General features: G+C 34.5%; 1 long non-coding RNA gene across 5 annotated transcripts; it reads left to right on the top strand.

Moving 5' to 3' along the window:
- Positions 1–7,005: 7,005 nt before the first annotated feature.
- On the top strand, positions 7,006–19,424 carry LOC142623723 (uncharacterized). 5 transcript variants are annotated; one of them, XR_012842200.1, is made up of 6 exons: positions 7,006–7,222; positions 9,225–9,291; positions 14,655–14,714; positions 17,425–17,471; positions 17,565–17,803; positions 19,008–19,424. It is a non-coding gene; the product is annotated as an uncharacterized LOC142623723 (long non-coding RNA). The 5 variants fall into 5 exon arrangements; XR_012842199.1 differs by lacking the exon at positions 17,425–17,471 and adding an exon at positions 9,001–9,132 and having other exon boundaries at positions 17,527–17,803; XR_012842198.1 differs by lacking the exon at positions 17,425–17,471 and having other exon boundaries at positions 7,008–7,222.
- The last annotated feature ends 6,779 nt before the right edge of the window (positions 19,425–26,203 follow it).

Below are 26,203 nucleotides of genomic sequence, written 5' to 3'. Positions count from 1 at the left end.
CCCACAATTCACATCTACCACGTAGAGTTCATTAAATCCTAACCACTTTTTAATGATTTAATGGTCTAAATTCTGCCATGTCAGCATTTCATTAACAATCATCTTAATTATTTTGTTTACAATATTATTTTATTATTTTAAGAATATTATTAATGAAATGCTGACATGGCAGAATCTAAACCATTAATCATTAAAGAGTGGTTAGGATTTAATGAACTCTACTTAGTAGAGTACCTAGGAACTCTAGAGGATCTGAATCCATCATAATGATATACAACAATCTCACGCGACGGGAGGTTGAGAGCGAAACTTTAAAATATATATATATATATATATATATATATATATGTTTGTATCAGTGTGTGCGCGCAGGGGCAACTTTTTAGCTCATTGCCTCATCTATGACAATGAGTTCTGTACTTATGTCCTACATTTTAAGGTAGGACTGAACTCAACATGGCCTTTATTACTTTCGACTTCAAGTCAATTTGGTTCTATTTCATTAACGGATGATACTTAGAGTCCGTTTGGATAGAATTTATTTTGCTGAAACTGAAAATTGAAACTGAAAACACTGTAGCAAAATAATTTTTAAATGTGTGAATAGTGCTGTGAGACCTATTTTTAATGAAAAAGTTGTTGAAAAGTAAAATTTGTGGGACCCATGAACAGTGCATTTGTGCACTGTTCATGGCTGAAAAGTCCAAATTTGCGGCTGGGTTAAAAAAAAAAAAAAAAAACAAAACAAAACAAAACAAAACGCGGACGCAAGAAACGTGCTATCCAAACTCCACCTTAGGTGATAAAAGGTTTGCAAAATTAGCTGGCTAACGTAATAATATAAAATCAAATAATTATGCATCAAAAATCCACATAAGCATTTTACTGAAGAAAAAATAAGGTCATGTCAAATAAACAAAATCTTTAAAAAAAATTAAAGAAAATGATTTCTTTTAGTTTTTTAGGTTGTAAATCCTCGATTCTTCTATTTTTCTTTTTTCTTCTTGCACTTTCTTAGGTACCAAACACAGTACCCAGCAACACAAATCAGAAAAAGTTCCTTTATATCTTGAACAAATACCAAACACAGAAAACGTGAAGTAACTGCCAAAAACTTGGACAAGAAATAATTCAATAAAATTATCCAAGCTAAGAAAAGATTGGGTTTGTATGGGAACTTTTTTTGCTGGACATGTCTTTTTAGTTTATATATACAATGACAAATGATAATAAGTATTAATTTTTATCATTTAGTTAGTTAGTGAATAAGGTAGCAATTCCTTATTAAAATAAATGAAAATTTCAATTAAAAATAAATAAAAAGTACCGAAGGTAAGAAAAATCCGAAAGAACTCATCCCTTGGAACCCAAGCACCAAAAAAATTCAATACAAACTATATAGTACATTATTGAACATTCTGACCCAAACTCTAAAGAATCATATTGAAACAATTGGAGAAAAGTTTCGATTTTTGTAATGTTATTGGTCTCTCTCCGAATAACAAAAGTCATAGAATCGAAGGCCAGAAGGCTTTTGCTTGAGACTCCTAATGCCTTGCACTTTGATTAGACAATTCACACCAACAGACAACCCAAATCAAATCCAAACGACTTTTTTTCCTTCAAATTCATTGCATCAACGAAATCCACTATGGAGGCTGATTCGCCTTTGTCCTTAGCCTAAGCATGTCACACCGCCGCAGTTTTGCCTTGTTCAACTGCTGGGTTTTCTTGCTGTCGTTTGTGGCCGCAGCAATCTGAAGTTGCCCTTTCTCTCTTTCACTTTGGTGCGAGAGTTTGTGCAAATGATGTGGATTTTGTTTTGTTAGGTTGTATTTAAGAATTTGGGTGAATGGTAAGGGGCTGAGGTGAATCCGTGCAACCTAATATTATTGTTTTTTTAGATTGTTGTGTTTCTGGGTAATCATTAGCTAAGAAACTGGAAGAGTACAAAAGAAAATTAAAAAAAAAAACTAAGTAATTTTGTTTTGAATTCTTTTTTTTTTCTTTCAATTAATTTTTTCATATTTTTTTTTATGGGACATGCCTTTTCTTTTACCTTTAAAATGCTTATGTGGATTTTTTATGTTTAATTTTTTGATTTTATATTATTATGTCGGCTACATGTGCGCCAACAATGTAAACCTTTTGGCACCTAAGTATTTTCTGTTAATGAGTTAATAATAGGGATCAAGTTGATTGGAAGCTGAAAATAACAAGGACCATACTGACTACTACCAAAATATATAGACTAAATTGACTGTGACCTCAAAATATAGTGACCAAAATGGTGTTATCCTTTTTTTTTTTTTAATGTACAATGACACCATCCAAAGTGATACACAACTGGTCAAGATTTGGTTGATTTCATCAATGGTAGGTATGTTTTGAAACTCGTCTCTTATGTGTCAAGTGTCGTTTTTCCCCACTTGGGAATCCAACTCGACTTAACCTGTCTAACCTACCTCTTCCCATTGCCACTACCTCAAACCTTAGCATCATTGTCATCAGATTTGCAATAGCTGTCATTTTTTATTGATTTCAACTAAATCAAAATGCCACCCATGAACACTAAAACAGTCGAGTTGTAGTTTCTACTAAATTGACGGTGAATTCTATCCTTCCTCACTCGATGTGGACAAGTCGAGTGTTAGGTCAAGCTTTAACCCAATTTGACTCAATCCGTAGGCACACCACTCCTATTACAATCCCTCTATATTCGATAATGAGTAATGTTTTAGAAACTATCACATATATTATTATATAATAAAAGTTAGGTGTAGAAGCTATGACTGTGCGAAGTGGCTAATTTTTCTCTATGACAAATATTTATTGGGTATACACATGTGAGTGAAATCTCACATTAAATAATGATGATAAGAAAAATTGGTTAATATAACATACTTTAGTTCTTACTTATAAGACTTAGGCCTTTCGAGTTAAGTGTGCCTCAATATATTATACTAACTACTCAATTGAAGTCTCCTCAAAGTGTCATCTCCCCAACAAACATCCCCTGTTTACTAACTTTTAAGTGGACAAAGATAGTTGATAGTCTAGGAGAAAGGCCACATAGTCTACCCATTGGGGACCATTTCCCTATTGATCACCACATGAACCAGCCTGACATAGATAACTACAATGGCAAATTTCATGGTTGTGGACAACCCATTCGCATATGATATCAAAAGAGATTGGTTTGCCTTTTATCACATTAAGTTCATCCCCATTGACTAACTATTTAAAGATGAAATTTCCTACTTAGCACGAGGTAGGGGAGTAGGTTGGTCCACAAGTGTTATGCGACCTCCTCATTCCTCACTAGGGACAATAGAGCAATGATTTAATGGAGCCCTAGATAGCTGGAGACCCAACCAGGGTGAAAAATTGGGTTGGATTCTTAATCCCCTAAGAGTTAAGGGATACGCTACTTGAATCTTTAAGAAAGAATTGGGATTTGTTTGCCTAGTCCTAGATAAACATGCATAGTATTGATCAAGGAGTCATGGTACATGGGTTAAGCATCAATCCCACCGCCAAGCTAATGCAACAAAAAACATGGGAATTTCATTCCTTAAAGGAATCAACAATAACCAAAAAGGTTGACAAGCTTTTACAAGCTTAATTCACCTGCAAGGTGCACTACCTAAAATGGCTAGCCAATTTGGTAATAGTAAAAAAGGGCAAACAAAAAGTAGAGGATGTATATGAACTTCATCAAATTCTATAAAAAAAATTTCCTAATGATAATCTCCCTAGACCTTGGATTGAAATGTTGGTAGACTTAACTATTAAACCTCCATGGATGCCTTCTTGAGTGACAACTCGACCAAGATGCACAAGTCATACCAAGAAAATACTCATATCATCAGTAATTAAGGACTCTATTGTTATTAAGTGATACTTATTGGGTTGAAGAATGCAAGATCCATATACCAAAGGCCTATCAAACCATGTTTAAGTAGTAAATCAAAAGAAACATGGAGGTGTATATGGACAACATGTTGCTTAAAAGCTTAAAGGTCAAGTAATAATTAGTTAACCTCAAAGGGGCCTTCAACATTAAAGAGGTATTAGATCTGACACAAACCTGCCAAGTCTATATTTAGGGTATCTTGAATAAAGTTCCTAGGGCTTATGATTTCATAGAAAGGTATCAGAGGTCAATCGTGAAAATATACAAGTCATTCTAGAGATGCAACCTACTTATACTACCTGTAAGGTTGAATTTATTCAACTATTTGTTGGTTTTATTCCGTGCCAAATTTGCTTGTAATTTAGCAATTAGATACTCTGTATTTAGGTTGGAATCATATAAGGGTTGTATGTGAGAGAGTGTGAAGAATTCAAATGTGTGTGCAATCAAGAGGATTCTCGCGACTAGATCTTGCAAGTTGCTCGCAAGTGGTGACTTGCCAGAAGTGCCACACATGTAAAGCATGTAGGAAGTTGAAGGGTCATGACAGCTGTAGCACTATAGGACCAAAGATACAATCTGACCAGTTAGTTATTTCGCAACTGAAACTCGTGACTAGTCTAATCGCGAGTCAAGTCGCCAAAACCCCCTATTATGCAGAAAAATGACTTTTCACATTCCTTTTCATACCCATGAAATGTAGAGAGCTTCCAGAGAGAATTTTGAGAGAGACACCCTAAAGAAACATAAGATTGACTCATTCACAATATTATACCTTTGATTCTCAAATTCCTCTACTCTCACTTTCTCCATTGACATACCCTTAAGGGAACTTTTAGCCAAATCTTTATCTCACCATACACATATTAGTGAGAAGGTTATTTTGGTGCTTAGGAAGCAGTTCAGAGAGAACCAATTTATTTGGTTGGTGCAATGGGCTTATTGTAGATTCGGTAAGTTAAAAAAGACAAGGTTAGGCTTAACCCTGTTGGAGCAAGAAGCTTGAAGGACTTAGGTGCATTGGGTAGATTAGATTTGGAAGGTCTATTGCTATTCATGTATCTCAACTGATTTTCTAGTAGATCATTTTACCGCTTGGAGGTCGGCGGAAAGGATTTTCTCCAAGTATTTCGGTTTCCTTTTAAATATCACGCATTGGTGTTATCTTGTGTTTGCATCTCTCTAACCCTTACTCTTTGCTTTTAATTACTTGTTTGAGTATAACTTATATTTATTATTCTGCACATACATTATTTGAATATAAGCTTGTGTTGGTTTTTTGAAATTGAGGGTTTAAACATTTACTAGTGTTTTACCTATCAAGTGAACTTTCACCACCAAAGAATTGTAATGCAGAATAGGAATGTTAGTAGCCTTAAATGGCTTCATCTCATGACCCACCAATCAATGCCATCCATTCTTCAAAGTACTGATACAAGAGTTCGAATTGACATTTAAGTGCGAGGAAGATTTTGAAGGAGTCAAGCGATATATGAACTCACCTCCATTACTTAGCAAAACAACCCTTAGAGAATCATTGTACCTATTCCTAGTTGCATTCCGGACAAAGTTCAGCTCGACCCTAGTTATGGAAGTCGACGGAGTTTAGTGACTAGTCTATTACAACATCAAAGTCCAACAAAAGGCCAAAGAATGATATCCTATGGCTGAGAAGTTTACCTTTGACCTTGTCATTAACAAGAAGGCTCAAGGCCTATATATAAGGGGGATCTCGACCCCACATGCCAACTTGACAGGATATGAGTTAAGGCTAGTTCTTTGCGAGCAAACCTCTTACTGTCCAGAGGTCCAGAGTGACTATTATGGGAAATTATCTCAGTGATCCTAATGACCTTAGGACTAGTATTTAGAGTCACGTCCCCAAAAATTTATTACTAATTTAAACCCCAATAAGGCTTGAACTTCAGGATAATCTAATGTACCTTAGAGGTTGACGTCGAATTATCCTTTAAATAAGGGGAATTTAGCATTAATTTAGGTATGTGCAATAAAAAACACTAACTAAAATTGTGGTAAAAGGATAAAATTTGACTTTATATATGTTTTGAGCTTTAGACTTCAACCCGAATAAGAAGATGACATGTTTCAATGTCATGTACAATTCTCATAACTCACTTAACCACACTTAACCCAGCCAGCCAAGTAAATCATGTGCATTACACGTGATAAAGACATATATCATTTTCTTATTTGGGTTGAAGCCCAAGGCTCAAAATGTGTTTATGGCCAAACTTTTTTCATGATAAGGGTGGCGTTACTTATGTTTCAAGTGTTCAAAATGAAGCCCTGACTTGATTAAAAAAAATTATATATATAAATATTATTTTATTAGTTTATTTTAGCTTTAAATATATTTTTGCACACCCTAACTTAAATCTTACACGCTTTGACATAAATGAGTTCAACCAAAAACTAAATAACAATGCAAATCAATCTATCCCAAAACCAACCAACAACATAAAATCGTAGATCTCTCTCTAATGAATCTCTTTTCTCTTTCTGATTATCAGTATCTCCAACTTTAAGAGTGAAGAGTGAGTATTTGTGAGTTGTAAGTGTATTTCATTTTATTATAAATTTATATATTATTTGTGTGAGTATGTGTTTGATATTGATTGTGTGTATTCTTGATTGTGTGATTTTTTTTGATAACTTGATATATTTAAGTTTTATTTTTTATTAAATTTTATATAATTTAAGTTTCTTAATGACCTCCCTGAAAATAAATTTTAGAGTCGCCATTGTTCCATGGTAATATATAGCACCATAGTCCCATGCCCATATGGTGTACTCCTTAACTCTTATCTTCAATGCAGCATAAAAAGCCTTGTAATTCAATTTGTTGACACATATTTATATTTTGAAATAAGACATTTTAGAATTTATATTCAGCGTCTCTTAACTATCAAATTATAAGTAAAAAAATATCTATGGTGTAGTTGTTTGTGGTTCCAGAATTATCTTGTGTGTTCAATTACATTTAAGGAAAATCACTATATTTACCTAAATAATTTAAAAATGACTAATTTTACAATAATTTATTAAATAGGCTAAAATTTTCAGAAAGCCTGAAAAAAAAAAAAAAATCAGTTGAAGAAAGCGGGAGGGGGACTATGTTGAAATAAAATAGCAACGAAAAGAATTTGGGAGTTAAAAAGCAGGGTGCTATTGAGTCGTTGGAGGGCCAGACATGCAGGGCAAATGGGCACTACCAAGTACCAACGGCGATCACAACGCCATCAACGGTGGGCTTCGTAGCTTGTTCATGGCCTTCACCCATTACAGGTATATGTTAGAATACCCACATATCTCATTCAACACTTAGTTTTTTTTTTTGGGTGAATTGTTCAACACGCAGTTTTTTTTTCAAGTCTTGCTGTGATACTATATGAAAATGATGCGAGTCTTTGAATAATATATCCTGTCATGGAGTATTCATGCTCAGTCAGTCATTGGTTTTGAGATTTTTTTCTGTGGCTTGTACAAGTGTATAAATTAAATGATTTGGTGAATTGGGTGTGAGATATATTGTGGGGTTTAGTAGTGGGTCATTATTCTTGACTTTTAAAAATTTCAATTTGAAGCCTCCCCAGCTACCACTTTGTTGTGTTGTAGGTGGTGATGTATTTGGAAGGTGACTTTAGGAAAGAAATCAAAGAATGACTTGTAGTTGCAAATTTTTGTACAATAAAAATTTGCATCGTCGTCATCAGTTCATTAAACTGGTTGAATCCAGAAGGTGTTTGAACTAAATTTCTTATATTCTTGGCGTAATCATTAATATGCTCTAAACTGTATAATGTAAACCACACCACAGCTATTTGGACTTTCTTAATCCGCAAGATAGCGAAACTTGTTTTAAGAATTCATGTTCACCTTAACTTCCTTATTCAACCTTTACAACATCAGACAAGGCTTTTTAAAAATATTCTCAGAGAGAGAGAGAGAGAGAGAGAGAGATATTAAAATTTCCTTAAAACCGCTAATTGGAGTTGGATACTGTATGATTTCCCTTATTTTATTATGTGGACTCTTCAAACGGATTGATTAAGATGGATACAAAATTTGTTTTGATGTATGGACTAGAGTATTCAGTTTAGTTGTGCGTCAATTTCAGTTATTTCTATGGATATAATATGCTAACTGCAAGGGACATCACCTTTTTGAGGGATATATAAATTTTCTCTCAAAATAGAACCCCATCCCAGTACTAGCATTTATGTTGGTTATTGATCAATGTTGAATTATGTGCTTTGAACGATGAGAATGTATATCTTGGAAAGCATAGTTCATCATTTTTGCTGGGTAGGGAACTGATCGTCATTGAATGAGGGCTTTAAGTTATATGTTTTCTGCAAATATTACAAATATCCCTTTTTGTTATTGTCATTGTCCATTTCCTTTATCTGACAATGAGACTATTGAGATCCTTGTGTTTTTTTTTTTGATAAAACATCCTTGTGATATGATTTGACATGGAAAAAAATTTCATATTTCTTTCTTGTAATGTATATATATGTGTGTTTATTTGGTATCCTCAATGTAATTGAGGGCTGATAATGCTTCTTGATGCATTCTTTTTTTATGGACATGCTTGTAAATTTTTTATTTTTTTTATTTTTTATGGAGCCCTCCTCTGGATTCATGTTGCTATAAGGTTCCAGATCCTGCCACAATAAAAACAATGGAGGAATTCTAAAGGGAAATTTATGCAGTGAATATCAGACCTCAAGTTTAAACTTATAGGTGTTGTTTTTATCCTTTGACCTTTGGAAGTTTTAACCAAATGTATGTCTGTTTCTTTTGTTACACTTTCCTCACAATTAAGAAAAGGTCGTACCAAATGCACAAGGCTTACTCCTAATAATTTAGAAAAACTAGAACTTTTTGTGCATGTTCAATCTGGAAATTGCAACTATTATACTATTATCCTATTCAATTGTATTTTCCTGACTTAATGCCGACATTGATTGATTTTTCTAGTGTTGTCCTTCTAAAAAAATAAATTTAGGTTTATCTGGTTGTCTATTTATTTTTATTGCCAAACTATACACACCCTGTAGGTCTTGAATTCATGACCTCACTACAACCCATCATTATTGGAGAACGAAGTGCTAGTTGACCAAATAAGGGGAACAAACTATTATCTACATTTCTATAACATTTTGATGTGATTGCTATCTTATTGTAATTTGGTATGCACTTTGGTTATAGTTTGAATATTGTGCTTCCATATCCTCTTATATAGAATAAATAGTTATTACATTTGAAATCTTCATTTGGACAGGTTGTGTTGAAGTAGTTGAAAGTATAAAATGCAGCAAGTTGGTATGCTGGGAGGAGTAACCTGAAAGGTTGGGCACCCCACATGTTATTCTATTTTATGATTTTTTGTTGTTGTTGTTGTTGATGGTACTTATTGTTAGACACCAGTAATGTGTTTCTATTTATATAAAAAAAAAAGTGTTCTTTTTAACATTGTCATCGATTAACTTATATTTTCTTTAAGACATGAGGCTACAAGAGCAAACACAGTTTTGCTTGCTTTGTACAAAATTTGTCTACTTAAGAGTAAACACTTAAAAGGGCTAATTTTACATATTTTATGAATATTTAAACAAAATAAATTCTTAATAATCTATGCTGAAAGAGAATGAAATGTGAGATGAGTGGGTAACAATGTATTTATAATTTTGAAAGAATCTTATTTAAATAAAGAAGAAGAAAGAAAGGTAGAAACAAAATGCTAACACCTGTTTCTTGATAAGTAATACAAAGTGCTAATGCCTTGATTCTGCCTAGTCCTTCTTCCAATGTTATATTGGGACTGACTTATGTCACCTGTGGTGTTGCTTACTTTCTTCTTCTTTCCTTGGATATTTCTGTAGATATATGAGGCAGCAGTTATAGGTCTATGTCCAGTTGTAGCTTCACTAACAGAAAACTTTGTGCTTCCTGATTCAGAATATCCTTTCTCTTTGATGCCTGGATCCGTGGCTCCTTTTATTTATTTATTTATTTTTATGAGCATTTGATGTAGAGAAACCACTAAGTGTTGGTTTGGTTCAACTTATTTTCAGCTTCTTGAAAATTGGATTGTTTGAAAAGTTATACATTAAAAAAGTGAAGTTTTAGAAAGCTAATGTGCATTTTTTCACCACGTTACCAAACATGTATTAGTCTCTCAAAGAAAAAAAATCTCAGTGCAGATAGTATCTGAAAAGGATATACCTGTTTGCACTAGAACAAAGAACAAATTGAAGAAAGAGAAGCTTGATAGTGAATTATCATAGAGATTTAATGCCGAAAGGGTCGGTGGTGACTATATTATTCAGTGGAACCACGTGTGCTGGTATTGCTGACAATTGCAGCTCAGGTGCCAGATAGATCTTATTTACATGCTGCAGACTCTTTGGCTGTTCCGGAACTAAAAATGACCCCTTTCCATATCAAGGGGCAACTCAGTTCACATGGGGAAAATCAAATTAGTCATAGCTTGTGGTATAGCCTAGTGGTCCTCTTCTGGAGGTTGGAGCAAGTGACGAGCTAACTATTCAATGAAGATATGCTAGCTTTTAGTGGGGTAGGTATGGGAAGTGTGGAAGCCTCGAATTGGGTGAGGTGAAAACTGATAGGCTTTAGTAAGTTCGTGGGCTTCCTGATAAATGGTTTCAAGGAACAAACTATGGCATTGCCGACCACAATGCAAGGCAGTACTTGTCACACACTGAACCAAACAGCAAGGGGAGTCAGGGAGCTCACAAATTTTGATAGCCAAAATTAATTATGATGGAAAGAGGGGGGGGGGGGGGGGGAAATGAAGTGAAGAGGCAGTTCATCATTAGGATTGAATGCTTTTTTTGAATGAAGTTATGAATATTATTGTGGAATGTTAGAGGGTTAAGTGACCCAATAAAAGGCGGATGGTCAAGAACATGATGAAATAATGGAAATGTAATGCGGGGTGAAACCACACTTGACAGTGTGGAACTCAATATTGTCAGGAGTCTTTGGGGGTTTGTGGTTGTTGATTGGGTATACAAGATTCTGAGCATACAGTGGGATTGCAAGATAAACAAATGGTGGGAAGTATTGAAGTATTGGTTGACAGATTTTCAATGTCTTCCTTGCTGAAAAATGTAGAAAATAGTTTTTGTGGGTGTGCAGTGTGTGTACAGCTTAAATGAAGACAGAACGGATTCGTCTATGGGAGGAAATTAGATATATTAGGCAAAAGTGGGGAGCATCATGGTGCTTGGTAGGATTTCAATGTGGTCAGATTCCCTAAGGAAAGATAAGACATCAATAGATTCAATTCATCAGCAATTTTGGAGTTCTCAGATTTTATTACAAAACTAAACCTTGTTTATCTATTGTTTGCAAGAGGTGCATTTACTTGGTCAAGCAATTATGATAGACCATCTAGGTTCTGAGTAGTCTATGTTTTCATCTTAGTGGAGTGGGAGGAGCATTTAATGGATTTTATTTAAATATTAATGCCATGCACAAATTTGGGTGGAAATGGGAGGTATGATGAGAGATAGTTGTGCCTTTAAATTTAAGAACACGTGGTTGAAAGTGGATTGATTTGTAGCTAAGGTTTAGAATTGGTGGAATGGGTATAGTTTTCATGGACATCCTACTTACAAGTTAGTCAGGAAACTTAAAGCCCTAAAAGAAGATTTGAAGGAATAGAACAAACTGGAATTTGGGGATGTGGGCACCAACAAAAGGACAGTGTTGAATGAGATAATACATCTCAATGAGAAGAAATGATGTAATGTGTTAACATAGGGGGAAAGCAAACTAAGGAGAATTTAAATCTGAGATAGGAAGGTTGGCAAAGAAGAAATTTGGTGGAGAGAAATATTGTGTGGTTTGGTTATTAGAAGGTGATAACAGCTAGATTCTTCCATAGGTTGGCAAATTCATATGGGAGAATGAACCAGATTAGAAGCTTGGAGTTGGATGGGACTATTTTCAAAGATAATTCAGAAAAGACTTGGAGACCGAAAATTCCTAGATTGGATTTTTCTTCAATTGGAGAGGAGGATAAGTAGATATTAGAAAAGGAGGAAATTGAGACGGAAGAAGCTCAACAAGCCCTTAGGGGACGAGGGGAGACAAAGCCCCTGGGTCAAATGGGTTCGCAATGGGCTTTTCCAAAAATACTATTGGGTTAGAAACAGACCATGGGGCCTTTTCAAGGAATTCCATGAAACTCGCAAGTTTGAAAAATCCGTTACATTAATTCCTAAAAAGAATAATGCTAAAAATATTAGGGATTTCAGGCCTATTAGTTTGATTAGGAGCATATAAAAATTGTTAGCAAAATGTGTTGGCTAATAGGTTAAACTTGGTGTTAGACAAGTTAGTATGAATTCTAAAAGCATGTGCCCTGCAAATTTTGGATTTGGTTCTTATTGCAAAATGAATGCCTAGATGGTCGCATAAAAAGCTGAGTCCCAAGAGCGATTTGCAAATCATATATTGAAAAAGCCTATGAGCATGTTAGTTGGGACACTGTAGTTTATCTAATGGAGTGGATGAACTTTGATGATAGATGGTGATGGTCAATTTATTTATGTTTTTCTATGTTTGGTTTTTAGTACTAGTCAATGGCTCTTCAACATGTTTTGTTAACAGCTCGAGGGGTCTTAGGCAAGTTGATCCTTTGCTCTTTCTATTGGTTATGGAGGTATTGAAATAGAATGTTGAGGAGAATATAGGACAGGGGTTTCATTTCTAGCTTTAAAGTTGGAAATAGAACAAACTATAATCTTATGGTATCTCAACTACTGTTTGCAAATGATACCATTTTATTCTATGACACTGCAGTGCAACTCCTTCACATTAGAATTATTTTAATATACTCTGAAGCTATTACTAGCCTGTAAGTAAAAATCTGAGTAAGAGTGAAATTGTTCCAGTAGAAGAGGATATTTCGTAGTGAGGTTGGTGGTTTATCAATAAATTACTTAGGCTTTTGGGTTCATCTTTCAAGGCTAACATGATGTGGAATCCTATATTGGAGAAGATAGAGAGTGGATTATTGACATGGAAGCATTTATACTTGTCAAAGGGAGGGAGGGGGGATGGCACTTTTAAAGAGTACACTCTCTAGTCTGCTAGCATATTATCTTTCCTTATTCACCGTTCCTACTTACGTGAGTTAGAATTTCTTTTGGAGTGGTGAGGTGCTTTCAAATATCATTTTCTGAATTGGAATACAGTGTAGACTCATATGCACAATGGGGAATTAGGGATGCACAGGTTGAATTCTTTTGATAAATTCTTGTTAGGAAAATGGTTATGACTTTTTGGAGGGGTAGATATTTATTTGTGGAAACTGCAGATAGGTGATTTTGTTGAAATATAAGGGGACGAATGAGGTTGATGGTCAATGGAGGGGGTAGGAAGTACCTATAGATGTGGTTTATGGAGTATAAAAGTGGGTTGGGATGAATTTAAGCAGTACATAAAATCTGAGGTCGAGGATGGTAATTGTGTGAACTTTTGGCATGACATGTTGTCTGGAGATGATTCTTTGAAAGAGTTATTCCCTTTGTATGAAATTGCAATAGAGAAGGATGCTTCAGTTAATAGTTGCGTAGAAGGCCAAGAAGGTGGAATTCGCTCTTGGAATTCTTGTATCATCTGTGATTTCAATGATTGGGAGTTAGAGTTAGGGATTTTAATTTATTTTGGAAACTTTGTACTCCTACATCCCAAATAGGGCTGGTCTGAAATAGGATGAGGTTGTGGTTGAAGATTTAATGTTAGGTCATATTATAATTATGAGGCTCTAAGAGGCTTTAGTTATGTGTCTTACTTGGAAAAGTATCTGGCACATGGAGGCCTTAAAAGAGTTACTTTTTTTTCTTTTTTCTTTTTTTGGGTATGGAAATCAGCATGGGAAGATTTTAATTTCTAATGACTTCATGAGGAAAGAAATTCCTATGGCAGAATGGGTTGCATGTGCAAGTGCAATGGGGATATCGTGGATCACTTCTTGTCGCATTCTGGTGTTGCTCATAATCTATGAAGCTTCATATATTCAGTATTGGGGGTGCATTGGGTAATGTGGAAAAGTGTTTTTGACCTTCTATGGGGTTAGAGACGTTGGTTTGGTAAACATTCTTCCCTTTTTTTGAAACCGAACTCCTTTTTGTCTCTTGTGGATCCTATGGAGGAAGAGGAATCATTGAATGTTTGAAAATGTGGAAACCTCAATTAGCTACCTTAAATCCTCCTAGTGAGAGCACTCTTTGAGTGGTATAGTGTACTGGGGCATAGAGAATTTCACACTCTTTGATTTTATTGATTCTCTATCTTTTAGATTGTAATTCTCATTTATTGTAATTTTTTAGGGCTATTCTTATGTTTTGCGTATGAGATAAAAATATGCAACACATTATTAAAAAGATAAAGTTAGAAAACTTAAATTTTGAAAATTTTCCTTTTCTGTGTAAATATGGAAATTTGACCCTTGGCGCTAAACCTCACAAGAAGGGGGTGGATATCACTAAGGCCATGAGGCCACTGGCATCTTGAAATTTTGATTGATTTCAATCTTTAGCTGTCTAAAATTTTTAAGATTTTGTAAAAACTTTGTGATATAATGTTACTTGTGACTTTGTAAAATGTGAACTTAACTAGGATAATAAAGTAACATATGTGTGTTGACAGATTACTCAAATGCTATTTCTTCATCCAGGTCATGAACACCCTGTGGGCCGACTGTGTAGTCAATACCTTCAGGAATGCAAATTGTTAGGTAAGATACTACAGTATTGTTAATGGATTATGAATTAATGGGTTAATGCATCAAAACTCCTAGCTGGACTGATGTCAGCTCAAGGCTATAAGATAGTCTGTAGCAAAAGAATCACCACTTTCTTGTTTAAATTAGTTGTATGGGCCTTAGCTCATTTCATCCTTGCTCCTCTACCCTTCATTTGTTTGGTGATTATTTGTGGATACTAAAGTAGTTACTCAACTAAAGCAATTTTTGGTTAGTAGTTAAGTTTCTATAAGAAAGTGATGGATGAGTTGGCACTATTTGTAACTATTGTTTTTATGAATGTACTTTTAATTGGGATTAAATATTATGGGTTTTTTAGTAATTTAATAAGACACCAGTCCATAAGGAGTTTCATTATATAGTAGTAAAGATATATCTTGTTAAGGTGATTATCTTAACCAATATTAAAATATCATGGAAATATAAAATCTTCTGAGTCTACGAAACCAACAGGGTTGATGGACAAGGGGAAGAAAGCTTCTATAAATAGAGTTAGTCCATGAGATCCTACCAGTCGTGTTTCAGCTATGAACATATGATATTATTATTATTATTGGCATTTTTTGATGGTGTGCTAGGCTGCTAGCATAGTCATTTTTGTGTATTTAATAAAGCCTGGATTATAGCCCAGATTATTTGGATTGTGTTTTACAGAGTGTCTATTAGACCCAAAGATGAATAGTGATCAACACATTTTGTTAATATTAGGCCCCTATTGGTGTACCATATAATCTATATATATATAAAACCGAAGCTTTTGCCCTCTTCACAATTTTACACGTCAGCATTATTAAAAAAAAAAAATTTATTTTCAACTAAAAAAAAAAGGTTAAAATACTAAAACGTATTGTGTAACACTTCTGCTTCTCATTCATACCCGAAAATTTCAGCTAAAATTTCTCCCCAATTCTGAAAACCAAACCCTATAACTATTCTCCCCAACTTTGAAAATGAAAAACTCAAAACACATCTCTTCTCTACTTTTTTTCCTTACCCCAAATCTCAAAATCTCCTCTCCCCATCCTCCCACTCCGAGACCAGACAAGCTTATATGATTACCGAACCTCAATGGAGAATTCTCTGTTAAATCTGCCTACCATCTTGCAACCCAACTCACTGATACGCCAACCACAAACTGATGTTCGCTGGAAAAAGCTTTGGAAGCTCAAATACCCTGAAAGGATTAAGAGAATTAATTATCTCCTCAGCTGCTTCGCTCATATCGAAGAGGTATAACTCTGTAAATTTCTGTCTCTGTGTGTGAGTTAGGGTTTTGTTTGGTTTGGGTTTTTGAATTTTTTCACCATATTTGTTGAGGTAAGAATTCCGATTTGCTCTTCAATTGTTCATGGAATTTTTTTTTTGTGGTTGTGGGTGATCTGCTTTGGTGTTTTGGGTTGCTGTGGCTGAATGGTTGGCCTTTTTTGCTGGCATTAAAATTTTTTTTTTTTTTCTTTTTCTTTGTGGTTCTGGCGATTTAAGGTGGAAATTTATTTTTCCATCTTAGTTTTGAACCGAAATTGGGGTTTGGATAGTTTAGGGTTGTTGTCTTTGACTCAATTAATGAAGTAGCTACTGTTGTATGGGAAGTTAGGTATTTAGGTTCCTTTCTACTTTGAAGGCCTTGATTTTGGGATTTTAAATTTGATCTTATTATTGATGATAAATTGATAATGTGTGGTCTGTGATTAAAAATATATTTATATATATTTATATATACACACACACATTAATACCTGATGAATGTCAACTTTGGTGTTAGTTTGCATCTTGGTTCTTTTTCAAAAAGGCCATCAATTTTGGTTTGTTTACTTTTGCTTACTTCCTACTGCTTGGAATGGTCCTCAGCCACATGGTAAGGTTGTTTTTGCTCACTTGGTTGGGACTTAAACCTATTTGCTGCTTTACGTATAGAAGGTGTTTGAGAAAAAGCCAAGCCCAAAGTAGTAGTAGAAGTAGTTTATTAGTTCCATATTACAATTCAAATCCAAAATAACTTGAACATATTTGGAAGCCTATAATTGAACCTATTGAACTCAAATAATACCATATTCTCTCCGATTCATCAATTTAGAACCTAAAAAAAAGAAGAAAAAACCAGAGAAAAAAGAAAAGAAAAGAAAAGGAGTTATAGAGGCTAAAAGTCCACTTTGTGAACGTTTTTCTTTTCTACCATTTTGAGCTTCTTTTAACAACATGGTAAGGACCACAGAATTCGACTACTATTCATTAACATCCAGCAATTTCTTTCAACACAGATCCACTAAATCATTAGCATAGAAAACTATACAAATATAAAAAGCATACACCATGCCAAAAAAATGTCATTTGTATACCTTGCTTTTTTTTTTTAAAAAAAAATTTTATAAGAATCTTCTTTAAGAGCAGCATCTAGATTTTTAAGGGGTTTTGTTTGATTCTTTGTTTGTTTGCAGACCCTAGCTTCTTTTCCAATGTCCTCCTTCTTGGCTTTGCTGTTTATGTACAAATTTTATTTGTTAGTTATGGTAAGGTTTGTATTTAAAATTTTGGAATAACCATGGAAGCTAAGATTCATTCTTACTACCGACTTTTTCTTTACATGGTTTTTCATTGCACCACATCAAGCAATGAAGGATTGCATTCCAGATGTGTGGGGTGAATTAGGACTGACCAGTTTTTTAATATATTTTTTAAAATTCAGTGGTGTGGGCATGGGAGGTTCATGGACAGGAGAATCGTCTAATACAGGTTTCTTTTGAATGTGCTGATAGTAGGAGCTTCTTTACTATTCTGTTTTTTGTAGATTATTTACAGCTGCTGACAGCGATGATATCTCCACAGCTATATAGTTCATCAATAAGGCAAGGCCATGGATTACATTGATGGCCGTTGACTGGGAATATGGTGCAAACATGTTGACGAAGTACTTGGCAGAAGCTGGAGAGAATACACCGCTTACAGCTGCCACGTGCATAGACAATCCATTTGACTTAAAGGAGGCTACAAGGTCCTCTCCTTATCACATTGCCATTGATCAGAAGCTCACTGGTGGACTGATAGTTATTCTAAGATCTAATAAGGTTGGTGATTGCTTTCAATCTTCTGTCTATTTTGGTTCAAATGCTTTATACCCCCCCATTCTAGCATTGTTTTAATGTTGAACAAACATAATCATTGATGTGGTATGCTTTGAATTGTGTTGGCCGCCATTTAAGTACAGTAACTTATGCTTAATTTTTTATTTGGGAATAACTTATGTTTAATGTCTACTTAATATCTTCAATCTTCAACTTTTTTTAAAACATCATCAAAATCAAAGTCCTGGGTTAGAAAGATTTGGTGGGCATGAGCATAACTTTCAATCAAAGCTAAGCCCATTGCACACTACTTGGAATCTCAGCAGAATAGCAATGGCAGCACTTGGGCACACACAAAAAGTTTTCACCTTTTATTAATTTTCATAAATGTACATGTATTTATGTTCTCTTATCTCACTCTTTCCTCAAAAAGATACTTAACTATATCCACACACCTAAAACTGGCTGAGAAGCTTATGTTAAAGGTAAAAATGATTTAATTCCTCAGCTAAATTTAGCTGAACTTTTTTGCAAAACTGACAAATCTGATACAGACCCATTTCACCCAATATGGTTTTCTTGACAAACGTCAAGATAAGGAAGGCACATAGTTCGTTCCTCACCTCAACAAAGATCCACATTATTGAGAGATGTACTTTTTGTTTGAACGAAGTTGCTTGCTTCAGACTCCTAGTTCTGAGAGTTGAGTTTCACTGTTATCAATAATGGTGATTTTGATACATTTGAGGTTAGTTTACATCTGGGGTAGTCTTATTTTTCTTGAAATCCCATCTGGGTTTCTTTATGTGTTTGATATAGTGATTTCTTATGCATGTGTCTATGAGGAAAGCTACTTTAAAAATTGAGCTATGGTGGTCTTTATTTCTTATTTAATTATTTTGAAGTTGATTCTCATATTGGTTGTCCTTAACTATCCTAAATTGTATTTGGGTAGAGCTTTGGATTATGGTCCTTTTGCCTATGGTAGTTGAAAAAAGCAATTTTTTTTCCCCTTAAGAAAAGAGAGAAGTTGACAGAATTGCCTGTTAAGAGAGAAGTTGACAGAATTGCTTTGTTTAGTAATGGTGTTTCCACATTTCTTTATCTGTTATATATGAAAATAACACCAATATATTGTGGTTATCGCACTTTCTCAGATACTATAATTCTTCTTCTATTCTCAAAGCCCCTAACTTAGGTAAAGCAGCTGTTTTCTAGGAACTATTTCAAGGCAAAGCAAAAGGGTTTGACATGTAGAAGGCTTTATTGGCAAAGTCTATTTATGATTTTGAAAAAGCAATATCTATGGTATCTTAGCACAAGAGACGTGGTTGGGAATGTGAGCAAGCAAAGAAGATTTATAAAACTCAATGTTTTATGTTGAATAATATATGACGTACTCTTCTATATAAGGCAGATTTGTTGTATTATGTTCTTTCTCTACTCTTTTTGAGTCATAGCAAAAGAATTTGAAATTGGTAACTATATTCTACTTATTTATTATGAAAATAAGATTGTGATCATTATTGCAATTTGTTTATTTGTTTATTCACAATATATATGTAACTATGAAAATAACTTCATTACCAATGGACCTATGGTAGTAGAATTAATCTTTTTGGCATGTATGTATTTTTATGGAGATGATATACTGGATTTCTTTATCCCTTATTTGTCTCTATAATTTTTTATTGGGCACAAGCACATTGTGTACTAGGTTTGACAATGTTTAATATTTGAATTAGTGAAGATTTTATGTTATGCTTGAGTCTTCTCCATTTAGTTTTAATATTTGATTAGTGAGTCTTAAGACATTTTGATTTAGTGCAGCAAATAATAATTGCAATATTGTTTTTTTCTTTTTCTTTTTAAAGAATCTCGTGCATCGCATAGGTTAGCAACTAGTTAATAGTATGGATTTTATTAGTGTATTTTATAGGCGGCCTTAAGTGGGACGGGCTTACATTTTGGACTAACACAATTGAAAGATCCCTACCATCTACTTGCTAAAGTATTGGTTTGACCATTAAAACCCAATAATTCTAATACTCATTTATATATATATATATATATATATATATATATATATATATATATAGTGCCTTTTGTGGTGGCTTCAACTGAATATGGAATGAGAGAGTGCAAGGGAATAGGTGTAGTCACTCTCCATACCACACATGACACACACCATTAAGGCTCCTCATTTTCTTTAGCTCTCATGGGGAGTTCTTTATTAGGTTTGTTAATTTATCTTCTCACTTTGATATCATCTTTAAAAATATTCTAGTCATTCCAAGAGAATGTTATAGATCCAGTTGCTCTTTTGATATGTGCATCTTCATTTGACATAAGTTCTTACAACATTATGCCTGGACACTTATTCTTAATCATACAATACAATATCAAACACAGTTCTATTACATATCTGCTCCATAAATTTGATCGTATTGACCACTAGTATCTTTTGAAGGCTGCTACCTTACTCTGCCTTTAGTAGAATAGATATGCTAAATAAAAAGGGATAATATGCAAAGATGTGTGGTTTTCAGCTTACTTCTAAATTTTAAGATTATGCCAAGGGTTAAGATTATGCCAAAGGTGATAGGAACTTTTGTGAATCAATATCCTTGATCACAGAATAAAATACAAAAGGGAAGGGGGTGGGGTGGGGTGGGGTGGGGTGGGGGCGGCGGGGGCAGGATATCAGTTTATGCCAATTCCATTTTGAGTATATGCTCTTGGGTGCATATCAGGCAGCCAAGTAGCCAAATGCATTGGACGGATGTATTTTAAGTCTCTTTAAGATAGTTACAATATACTGCTAACCTTGTAACTTGAACCTTAACCCCCAAATATTTTGTACGTGGAGAGATGTTAATTAAATTACAAGACTCTTAGTTGGTCTATTTTAAGTCTTGCAAGTGCATGGGGTTAGTCCCATTTACATTCAATTTATCTACTGTCTGTTGTATGTATATTTCTCTAGGAAAAAAAAGTTTAGTTATTAAAAATAAATCCTCTTTTATTTTTATTTTTAAAAATAAATCCTCTTTTGTTTTTATTTTTAAAAATTTACTTCCGTTTATATCAGAAGCCATGAATATTTTCAGCTCAGCTAACATTTTTGCAGGAATACAGCCAAGCCAACCTGATGATGAGAAAATAACCTTAGCCCACCTTGACCCATAACCTTATGAGAGTAATAGCATCCGGGGATGCACAAAAAAAAAAAAAAAAAAAAAAATCTATTTTGCATCTTCAAATACCACTTTATTTATTTTACTAATCTATTTTATAATTCACCCTACTTCCCAGTTTTTATTTTTACATGCAAAATAAGATGATAATATAGATAAAGTAGGCTTTGAGAATATAAAATAGACACTATTTTACAACCTCAGATGCTAGTGCTCTTACTATTTATAGGTTGTAAATTTTTTTAAGTTTACAAACTCGGATGGTGTGGGTTTTGGATGGTTTGAGTTGTAAACCCCATGCTAGTGCTCTAAACCTTGATACACAAACTAGACTCTAAATATTCAAGACCCAACCCAGATCAACAACACTAGCCCAACCTATAAGAAGCTTACCTGACCCGGGCCCAAAAAATTCGTTGGGGCCCCAGCTCAAGGACCGATTTTTAAAAATAATTGGAAGTCCAGTTCCCACACGTGAACCACAATAAGGTTCTTTGAAATTTCCGCAATTCTAGGCCCAAGCAATGATGAATTCAGAACATGTGGGCCTATCAGCAATTCAGCTTTAGCGAATTTAAAAAGGTTAATACCTTGGTGCCTCCTAAGGTTGATTGGTTCAATTTCACACAATGATTTTTTGATTCCAAAAGAGTTTAATGATGCAGTGGAATGCAATAGTTCTCTTTTTTCTGTTTTCCCTAAGGTGATAGCTAAGCTGAAGCAAGTGTTATGTGCTAGGGGATTTTGATATTTTAGCACTTCAAAACTTGAAGCTGAGTTTTCTCCAACCAGGAGTGGATGAGTGGGAGACATATGGATATTTTAATTTTAATTTAATGTTATATACTTTAGGAAGTTAGTTGAATTTTTATTGTTTAGGTTGTATGAGTTTATTAGACTAATAGTATTTTTATATTTAAAAGCAAGATTACTCATGTAATAAGGCAATTAGGGTTTCTTATGTCAATTGGAATTATGATTTAGTTTTCCTATATAATTAAATTATTGTACTCTTTTTGAAGATGCTTTTCCTATATCCAGCTAGCACTAGGTCTTGATTCCTTGTGGTTTTTCTCTGCATTTGGTCCTGATTCTAAGCAAGCCTAAGTGCTAATTCCTAAGTTCTTATCCATTATTTTCTTATCTTTAAAATTTATTGTTGAATCGTTTTGGGTTGTCATGATTTTGTAGAATTTAAAGGCTGTTGGCATGTGAAAGAGGGTTTAGGATTGTTGTATCTAATGCACCATGTTGGTACCCTTTCTACTTTTGTAGACTGATAGTGATAAACACCAAACATCTCCCATATGCAGCTCATCCTTATCTAGTAGAATGAGCTCATTATGAAGAATTGTAACTTGCTTGAAAAATATTTTAGGCTTCTTAAACGTCGTCTCCATCAGTGGTCAAGAAAAGAAATAAGCAATCCCTCTCTTCCATTGTTTTGACCAAGAACACCATCTTCCGTATGCTACTCATCTATGGGATCAAGGTCATCACAAAAAGAAGTGGCAATACCATAATGGCCTTTGGTGTACACTGCAAGGAAATGCAAGCAAGCTGACTGTTTAATCTTCGCATTGACTCTTTGGTCGAGGGTAATGGCACATAAAAAAAAAGGGTCTTTCAACTTTTCTTAGCTTATGTTATAGGGACTAGGGTATAAGCTACGTAAAAAAAAAAATGCCAACTCTGCCTAAGTTGAGCATTAGTATTGGTGTTAAAATGCTAAATTTACTGACCAAACATAACAAAAATGGGCTGCATCGGTGGAAGAAAAGCCAAAATTTTTGGCTGTTGAGCTACAATGCACAACCATCTTTGCGTGTGCACTGTAGCTTATATTAAACAAAATATATATATATATATATATATATATATATATATATATATATATATATATAAAAGGTCTTCCACTGTAGCTTATATTATTGTATTGTTTATATTATTTTATTGTGTTGAATGTTAAAATAAAATCATTGATGTTGGGTGTTTTGTAAAATAAGATGATAAAATAGTTTTTTTGTGGTACTAAATTGCTAAATTTTTGTCACCATCAATATTAATGCTAGCTTGGCACAATACTAGTGTTGCATCTATTTTTTCTTTTTGGTACTTTGTAATTGCTACCCATCCGTTGTGGGTGGGGGCACGCTAAAGCTGACTCCATGATGGACAAACCAAGACAAACCACATCCACCCTAACCAATCGCAACATACATTCAACCACTTTAAACATAACTGTTAACAAACCATTTTATATTGCAGATTGACCAATAGATAACCCATTTAGGGATGGCAATTTAAATCCGACCTGCGGATACCCGGTCTAGCCTGACCCTAATGGGCCGGGTTTTACCCGGTCCGATAAAGAATAGGGTCGGGTATGGATTTTTTTAAAAAAATCCGAAGCGGGTCCGGATTTTATCAAAAAAATCCAGACCCGACCCGAAACCCGACCCGTATAAATACCCGGATAAATACTCGATTAAATACCCGGTATATAAGTATATTAAATTACTAAAATACCCCTTATATATATATATTTTCTGATTTTGTTTTGTAAACCCTAAGTCTCTACTCTCTACTCACTGCACACACATAGCCACTCAGCCAGCCGCCTCTCTCACAATCAGCCCTGCCCTCTCGCCTCTCTCACACTCAGCCCTACCCTCTCGCCAGCCGCCCTCTAGCCTCAGCGCACAGCCCTCTCGCCTCGCGGCCTCGCCTCAGCCCGCAGCTCTCGCCTCGCCTTGCCTCGCGTCGCCGTCTCGCCTCGCGGCCTCGCCTCGCCTCGTCGTCTCGCCTCGCTGAGCTAAACGAGGTTTTGCTTCTCAAAACAATTTTGTGGAAACACATAACATTATTGGTTCATTTGTCAATGGATTTGCCTATTTCGATTTGTACCTTTTTTTTTTTTTTTTTAATCCATGTAACTTGGGTTTTTTAATTTTAGTTACTTGTGAATGATTTTGATTAGTCTATTGAGATTCATAGCCGAAACTGTAGTTTTGGGACTAAAATTTTGTTGTTGTTGTATGTAGTATGTCAAATGCGGCTTTGCTGGAGAGAATTTCCCTACCAAAATGACTTGAATGGGCTTGAATTCAGGGAAAAAAATGTAATGGGCTTCAAATTTTTTTTTTGTTGGGCCAAATTTGGGCCCAATAAGTTAAACGGGGCCTGCGAGGCCCGCGGGGCCCGGCGGGGCGGGTCTAGGCCCCAAGAAAAAAACCCGATTATTATTCGGGCCGGGTCCGGGTTTCGGGGCTTGGCCCGCGGGTCGGGTCCGGGTATGCAAAAACCCGGCCCGAACCCGACCCGTTGCCATTCCTAAACCCATTTCCTCCCCCTTCGACATGTATTTAGATATATATATGATGCAATAGTCAATAGTGAATCAATGGATGAGATTGAAAATTAAAAATTCACTTTTGATTTTAACTTTTGGATTAGAAAATTTTTTTAACCTTTTAACTTTTTAACCTTTCAAACTTTTACATCTCACAACACCCCCATGCGGTTATTGCATGGGATCCAAATCCCTCCAGCATTATTTCTAGCTGATTAATGTCGTTCCTTTCACTGTGCACATAACTGATATTCATGTAAATTGTTAGTAGTTCACAATGTCAAGTCAGTTCTTGGTTTATCAAATTAAACTTAGAGGATGAGATATGTGCAACTCTTGTACACAATGTGTGCAAGTAGCATCATTCTTTCTAACCTACCTAAAATGAAAAAGAAGAAAGATTATTCTTTCTAGACATAGATGAAAATGTCATTTCTCAAGTTAATCTCGTCTCCAGGCCACGCCACTGTAGCAGAGTATGGAACATTCGTTTTTATTAGCGACTATCGAAGTATCAAGCTTTATATAGTATAGCCTTGGTTGAAGACTCGACGTAAGAGGGCTATGTGTTGGCTCGGGGTACTAGAAATTTCCTAGGTTAGTCCAGTATAGGCATTGAGTTTGACAATGGAAGTTCTCTAAAGTGGGAACCAGGGTTCCTTCTGAAGCTAAGTGCTAGACTTATTTGGTTTACTGGTTTCACATTTACAGCTGCAGACGAATGAAAATGGAGCTGATCCAAAGCATGGAATATGCTTTGAGAATATTTCTAAGTCCATCGATGAATAAATGATCAGGATTTTTAATGCAAGGAATATGATTTGGTACTACATTGACTTATTTGCATTAGTTTATTGGACGTACCTAATAAAGTTTTAAAAATTGTAAATAAATAAAATAAGCTGGAAAAGGTTATGGCAAAAATAAAAAGTGTAATGGGGTAGACAAATTTAGGAATCTTTTGAAATTTTTGTGTTCAAAAAACTTATTTTTTTATCACATATTTTTTAGATAAAACTGTCCTTTAGTTGATTAAAAAAAAACCCTATACTTTGCTAACTTTTTACAAATAAGCCAATTAGTTTTTTTATTTTATATATATATATATATAGCAAAAATTAATCATATTGTACACCAGTATATTAATTTAAGCATTTTTCTTTATTTGTAAAACTTATTTTAAAGCTTCTGGTTTTAAAAATAAATTTAAACCATCAATATTGGAATAATATATAAAATAATATGTTTGCAAATTATCATTCTCAATGAGAGCTTAAAGGAACAAATATAGATAAATTGATTGATATTTCTTAGGGTTTTCAATGAAGAGAATCAAGTTCAAATCTCTTCACTCCCAAATATCAAATTATTATTTATTTTTTAAAAGTGACAGAAAAGTGTCGGCCTTGATCTTGATAGACTATTTCCTCTAGACAAGCATGCTATTGTGAAAATATCCTAACAAAATCTAAAATATTCGCTTGCTACCACATAAGATAATTTACTAAGGTAGTCATGCTTATCAAGACAGCGTTTTGATTGTCTGTCTTCACATCTTTTTCATTATGCATTATTTGATGTTGGAGTTGCATCCTCCATATATTAAAATAAGTGGTGTTTATTTTAAATTATGAGCTCAGTGTAAAAAAGTGAACCAATGATTTTTTTTAAAGTAAACAGTAATACTTATTAGAACATACACGAAAATAGTAATATTTGTTGTAAGTGCACAATTGCACCTGGACCCAAGAATAGTTATGGGCTCAGACCCAATGAGCCTTAAACAATAAGAATTTGTAGAGCGGGCCAAACCTGCAAGAAGTGTATAGGGATGAAATGACAAACTAAAGATTC

Source organism: Castanea sativa, chromosome 2 (genome assembly GCF_040712315.1).
Source record: "Castanea sativa cultivar Marrone di Chiusa Pesio chromosome 2, ASM4071231v1".
Classification (NCBI taxonomy): Eukaryota; Viridiplantae; Streptophyta; class Magnoliopsida; order Fagales; family Fagaceae; genus Castanea; species Castanea sativa.
The sequence above is the reverse complement of the archived record's forward strand: the minus strand, read 5'-3'. Positions and strand labels throughout refer to the sequence as shown.